The sequence below is a fragment of the Bactrocera tryoni genome, unplaced genomic scaffold (genome assembly GCF_016617805.1).
Source record: "Bactrocera tryoni isolate S06 unplaced genomic scaffold, CSIRO_BtryS06_freeze2 scaffold_25, whole genome shotgun sequence".
Lineage (NCBI taxonomy): Eukaryota > Metazoa > Arthropoda > Insecta > Diptera > Tephritidae > Bactrocera > Bactrocera tryoni.
In genome coordinates, this window is record NW_024395977.1 from 7,482,183 (window position 1) to 7,488,179 (window position 5,997).

Below are 5,997 nucleotides of genomic sequence, written 5' to 3' on the forward strand. Positions count from 1 at the left end.
ACACAGCCGTATTAGTTTTGCGGCGATTCCAAATTCAGACATCGCGGCATAAAGGCAGCTCCTTTTCGTGCTGTCGGAAGCAGCTTTGAAATCGACGAAGAGGTGGTGTGTGTCGATTCTTCTTTCACGGGTCTTTTCCAAGATTTGGCGCATGATGAATATCTGGTCGGTTGTTGATTTTCCAGGTATGAAGCCACACTGATAAGGTCCAATCAGTTTGTTGATGGTGGGCTTTAATCTTTCACACAATACGCTCGATAGAACCTTATATGCAATGTTGAGGAGGCTAATCCCACGGTAGTTGGCGCAGATTGTGGGGTCTCCTTTTTTATGGATTGGGCATAGCACACTTAAATTCCAATCGTTGGGCATGCTTTCGTCCGACCATATTTGACAAAGAAGCTGATGCATGCTCTTTATCAGTTCTTCGCCGGCGTGTTTCAATAGCTCGGCCGGCAACCCGCTGTTGTTCTTCAGGCGGGTAATTGCTATTCGAACTTCTTCATGGTCGGGTCACTAGATCACCTGTGGGGGTTCTACAAGTGTATGCCGCGGTCTTGAAACCTTCTGTAAGCGCCGCATTTTTTCGTCGAATTTTCGAACATTACCCCTGTCGGCCAGCTTATCAAGCTCTTCGTACTCACGCATTTCGGCCTCTTTCTTCTTCTGTCTACAAATGCGTCTCGCTTCCCTCTTCAACTCTCGGTATCTATCCCATCCCGCACGTGTAGTGGTCGATCGTAACGTTGCGAGGTAGGCAGCCTGTTTTCTCTCCGCTGCGACACGGCACTCCTCGTCGTACCAGCTGTTCTGTTGCACTTTCCGAAAACCAATGGTTTCGGTTGCAGCTGTACGTAAGGAATTGGAAATGCCGTCCCACAGTTCCCTTATACCGAGTTGTTGACGAGTGCTCTCAGAGAGCAGGAATGCGAGCCGAGTAGAAAATCGATCGGCTGTCTGTAGTGATTGCAGCTTCTCGAGGTCGAACCTTCCTTGTGTTAGTTGGCGTGCGTTTTTTGCTGCACAGAGGCGGGTGCGAATCTTGGCTGCAACAAGATAGTGCTCCGAGTCGATGTTAGGACCACGGAGCGCACGCACATCTAAAACCCTGGAGACGTGTCTTCCGTCTATCACAACATTATCGATCTGGTTGGTGGCTTTCCGATCCGGAGACAGCCAGGTAGCTTGATGAATCTTTTTATGCTGGAATCTAGTACTACAGATAACCATATTTCGGGCCCCGGCGAAGTCGATCAGCCTCAACCCATTTGGGGATGTTTCCTCGTGGAGGCTGAATTTACTGACCGTAGTGCCAAAGATTCCTTCTTTGCCCACCTTGGCGTTAAAGTCGCCAAGCACGATTTTGACATCGTGGGGGGCAGCTCTAATAAGTGCGTTCCAAGCACTCATAAAAGGCATCTTTGGTCACATCGTCCTTCTCTTCTGTCGGGGCGTGGGCGCAAATCAGCGATATGTTGAAGAACCTCGCCATGATGCGGAATGTGGCTGGACGTTCATTCACCGGAGTGAATGATAGTACTCGGCGACGGAGTCTCTTTCCCGCCACGAATCCAACACCAAACTTGCGCTCCTTTATATGGCCACTGTAGTAAATGTCACAAGGACCTATTCGTCTCTGTCCTTGTCCCGTCCATCGCATTTCTTGGACGGCGGTGATGTCAGCCTTTATGTTTGCGAGGACATCAACCAGCTGGGCAGCGGCACCTTCCCAATTAAGGGTCCGGACATTCTAGGTGCATACCCTCAAATAGTAGTCCTTATTTCGTTTGCCATGGTCGTCATCAAAAGGGGGGTCTCTCATCCGAGGCTGCTTTTTCTTTTTCATTGGTACTGATTTTTACGTGGCGGGTCCCAAACCCAGCGCACAGTCCTATGTAGGGGATGTTTCGCCTTCTCACATTAGCTCGCCTTCGAACGGATGTTCTTAGGCTACCCAGAAGATACTTGCTCAAAGACCGGAAGTAGTGAGCTGTTATGTGCATATAGCATGCTTTAAATGTTTTATCGCAATTATGCAGACAAGTAACAAGAAAAATGCTTAGAAATCGCCAAATTGGACTTTTAGTATATGTATATACATTCGGTTTGGAGAACTATTTTTATTTATTTTAAAGTACAAAATATGTGAAAATAATCATAAATTCAGGACCAATTCACTTTTTTTTCGATATGATCACCTGTTGCCTTAACTATGGCCTTGAGACGGTCCAAAAACGAATCGCAAGCTGCCCGAATGTGACTTGCCGGTATTTTGGCCCGCTCACGGACAATGGCTTTCTTCAGCATCTCGGGACTGGTATATTTTTTACTTCGGACCTTGCTCTCTAAAATGGCCCAGAGAGAATAATCCATTAGATTCGCATTTGATGAATTCGAGAGCCATTGTGTGGTCGTTAGGAAGTTCGGAACGTTGTTTTGCAGCCATTCTTGGTTTACTCGCGCTTTGTGAGACGGTGCTGAGTTATGTTGAAACATCCAAGATTTGCGACCGAAATGTTTGTTTGCCCACGGCTTCAAAGCAGTCTCCAGAACACTTTCCCGATAATATGTCGCATTTACTTTGACGCCAGGCTCGATGAATACAATTGGGGAGCGCCCATCTGCGGTGACAGCCGCCGAAAGCGTTATTTGATGACTTAGATTCTCGTATGAACGGCCGGTCAAGTAAACCCTATCGTGTTGAGAGTTTGCGAATTGCTCAATTGGAAATTTTTTTTCGCCAGAAAACACAATGTTCGGAATTTGACCGCTTTCGGCCAAGCGAAGCAACTGCTTCGCTCTCTCAAGTCTTATTTGTTGCTGCTTCGGTGTGAGATCATGGGCCTTTTGGAACTTGTAAGGCTTGACCATGAGCTCATTTTTCAATATGCGTCGGATGCTGCACAGTCACTATTTACGGAGTTAAAAGCCCACTCTCTCTTATCTCTGTGTTCAGTCCTCCAAGGCATCAAATCCAATTTGAAGAGTACCAACACTTAAAAAACAGACACAAGTATAGATTCATAATGGGTGGCAAGCACACGTAGATTATCCTACTGCTTCCAGTCAAGAAAGCGAGAAATCTCAAGTTGCACAATTTGCTAAGTGAGAAAATCAAAAATCTGAAAAACAAAAAAACCCCCCATTACGACCTGATTACTGCCGAGGTTCTAAAACAGCTTCCTCAAATAAGTTTAGTAAAAATTACCAACATTAATAACGCGACTTTTCATCTTAAATACGTGCCAACTTATTGGAAAATTGCTGAAATTATCATGATCCTGTATCTTCTTACAGGCCCATATCACTTCTACCGATAATATCGAAGCTTTTTGAGAGCATTCTCATAAAACGTATCAATAAAATCATTGAACGAAAAACCATAATTCCAGCGCATCAGTTTGGGTTTCGAGCCCACCATTCTACGATTGATCAAATTCACAGGATTACACACATTATTGAAAAAGCCTTTGAGGAAAAAAAATCTGTTCTGGCGTGTTTTTGGATGTTGCAAAAGCATTCGATAAAGGTTGTCACAAAGGACTGCTTTCGAAACTGAAGCTGATTTTACCAAAACAGCATTATGACATCATAAAATCGTACTTATCAGATCGCTACTTTCGCGTTAAACAAGGTGAACAAAACACTCTTTATCAAATATCTCTTACCACAGGTGGGGGGAAATAAATGATAGTCAAGTCTTGTTCTGTGAGAACTATTTCATTCTACGAGAACAATTTTAGTCTGATTTTATTTCGAATTTTCACGTATTTATATACAATTTTAAGAACTATCTTAACTATCTTAATATATGTATATTATGTGTATGTGTGCATGTTCATATGTATTGCAGCATATTGTTTATTGCCGCTTGACATGGAGTTGTTTTTAAGTGTACAATTTATTACATGTGTTTATGTGCATGTTCATATGTATGTAGCACATTGTTTATGCTACATAGTATCCCTGCCAACTAGAGGTGTCAAACTATCGATAGTCGCACCATCGATAATTTCAAAAGTTAAAAAAAAAACTATCAATACTCGTCGATAGTTTCAAAAGTTTAAAAAAAAACTATCAGTACTCATCGATAGTACAAAAAAAAACTATCGATAGTATTATCGTACTTCAAAGGTTCATAAAAAAATATGTTGAAAAAAAAATCAATTACATTACAAAAAACCTGTCTTTCCAAGAACAAAATAACTCCTATTTATTTTCATATTAAAAAAAAGATTAATTCATTTACAACATAAGCTGAAAGCTTAAGTTTATATTAAAACGGAGATCAAAGAGAGACTCAGTGGTTTTAAAGAGATCAATATTAGCACATTTCGTGATTTTTGTTGATCAATAACAACATATCTACATTTTTTTCCTTCACTCTTGTTCGTCAGTCTGAGACTAATTCTCCAGCTTTGCTGATCATACGCTCAGACTCCGTTGAAGTTGCCGGAATGCACAAATATTTGCATGCCATGATTTGCATTGACTTCATTTCAGTCGATCTAGTCTGAAATTGAGATAAATGTTTGTTTAAATAAGCGTTACACAAAATGTCAATGCTAACTTCCAGTATTTCATGGGTCTACATCTAGCGGCTCATTGGAGTTTTCAGTGTATTCGCGTAGTGTGATGATAGCATCCGCTCTGTTGGATTTGACTTTGCTGGATAGCTTCTCTGTCAAAAACTCATAAATCTGTGGAATTTTAACGCTTTTTGATGCCGACGGTTCCTTCCTGTTGTCATTCGATGACGATGCTGCAATTATGTTGATTTCAACCAATTTGTTTTCCAGCAACACAGACGCTTGGGCCGCATTTTGACCTGACTGAAACCCTTCTTTTTTAAATCTCGGATCTAGCAAGGTGGTTAATCTAGTAGCACCTCTGGATTCATTTGGAAACAGCCTCTGTTTAATTTTGTCGCATAAGTACAACTCTGCTTCCGATCCATTCAACATTTAGTTGGAAATGCTTCCAAACATCCGAAATTTTTTGTTTTTTGTTCGCTGGCGCATCTGCGTACGAAAAGGCGCTTAGTATGAGAAATTATTTTTAAGAAATGTACCCACCTGATGAATTGCTGTCCCCGATTTCCATTTTGGAAGGAACCGTCATTTAAATCTACAGCTTAGTATTTTATTGCAACTAATACTAATATTGTAGTCAAATTTATTTTTAATAAACACGAAAAAAAGCAAACTGACTCGATGTAGTTATTTCACAATGCAGTGTAGTGATGAGCGAGATGTCAAACTATCGATAGTCACATTATCAATAGTTTTGATCTGTTTGAAAAAAACTATCAATACTCATTGATAGTCAAAACAAAAACTATCGATACTATCGATGGGACTATCGATAGTTTGACACCTCTACTGCCAACCACGGCTACCCGCTTGTGACAAATACATTTTTTCTCTATACACTAACACCAACGCACATTTTCGGGTTATTTTTTTGTTTACCTAAATGCGATGAAAAAAAGTTTGTTTCATTTCTTGATTTATTTGAATGAGTGCGAAGGAGAAAACATAATTGTCAATAGTGACAATAGAAAATCCCAAAAAGGGTAATAAAAAACGAGGGAAAATTGCGAGCCATTTGCAATTCTAGTGGGAAGAAGAAAGGTAAGTGAATCAATTTGCGTATTATAAATAAATTTTAAATTAATAACTTTATGCCATTGCAGCATTTAAACAAAGTACTTATCAATATCTAAAAAGGTAAGAAACACTTTGAAATATTTATAAATACATTTAGTTAATTCCTATTTCTCTCTTTAGAAATCATCAGCTAATAATTTAGCATCAGAAGCAGAACAATATTGATTTGTGAGCTTTTTTGTTAAATTTTAATATAAGTATATAAACACATACATATAGTATTTATTTAGTTGAATGACCAGTGCGGTTGGTCCTAATAACTTAATTTATAAAATAACTACAATGTTTAACAAGTGCGGGCGGTTACAAATATTCGTATTATTCTATT

The 5,997-nt window shown here is 40.1% G+C and overlaps 1 long non-coding RNA gene across 1 annotated transcript; it reads right to left on the reverse strand.

Annotated features, from left to right (window-relative positions):
• Window positions 1-4,149: 4,149 nt before the first annotated feature.
• LOC120780629 lies at window positions 4,150-5,171 on the reverse strand. Its single transcript, XR_005705936.1, has 3 exons — window positions 5,076-5,171; window positions 4,571-5,021; window positions 4,150-4,513 (listed from the first exon to the last, which is right to left on the reverse strand). It is a non-coding gene; the product is annotated as an uncharacterized LOC120780629 (long non-coding RNA).
• Window positions 5,172-5,997: the final 826 nt, after the last annotated feature.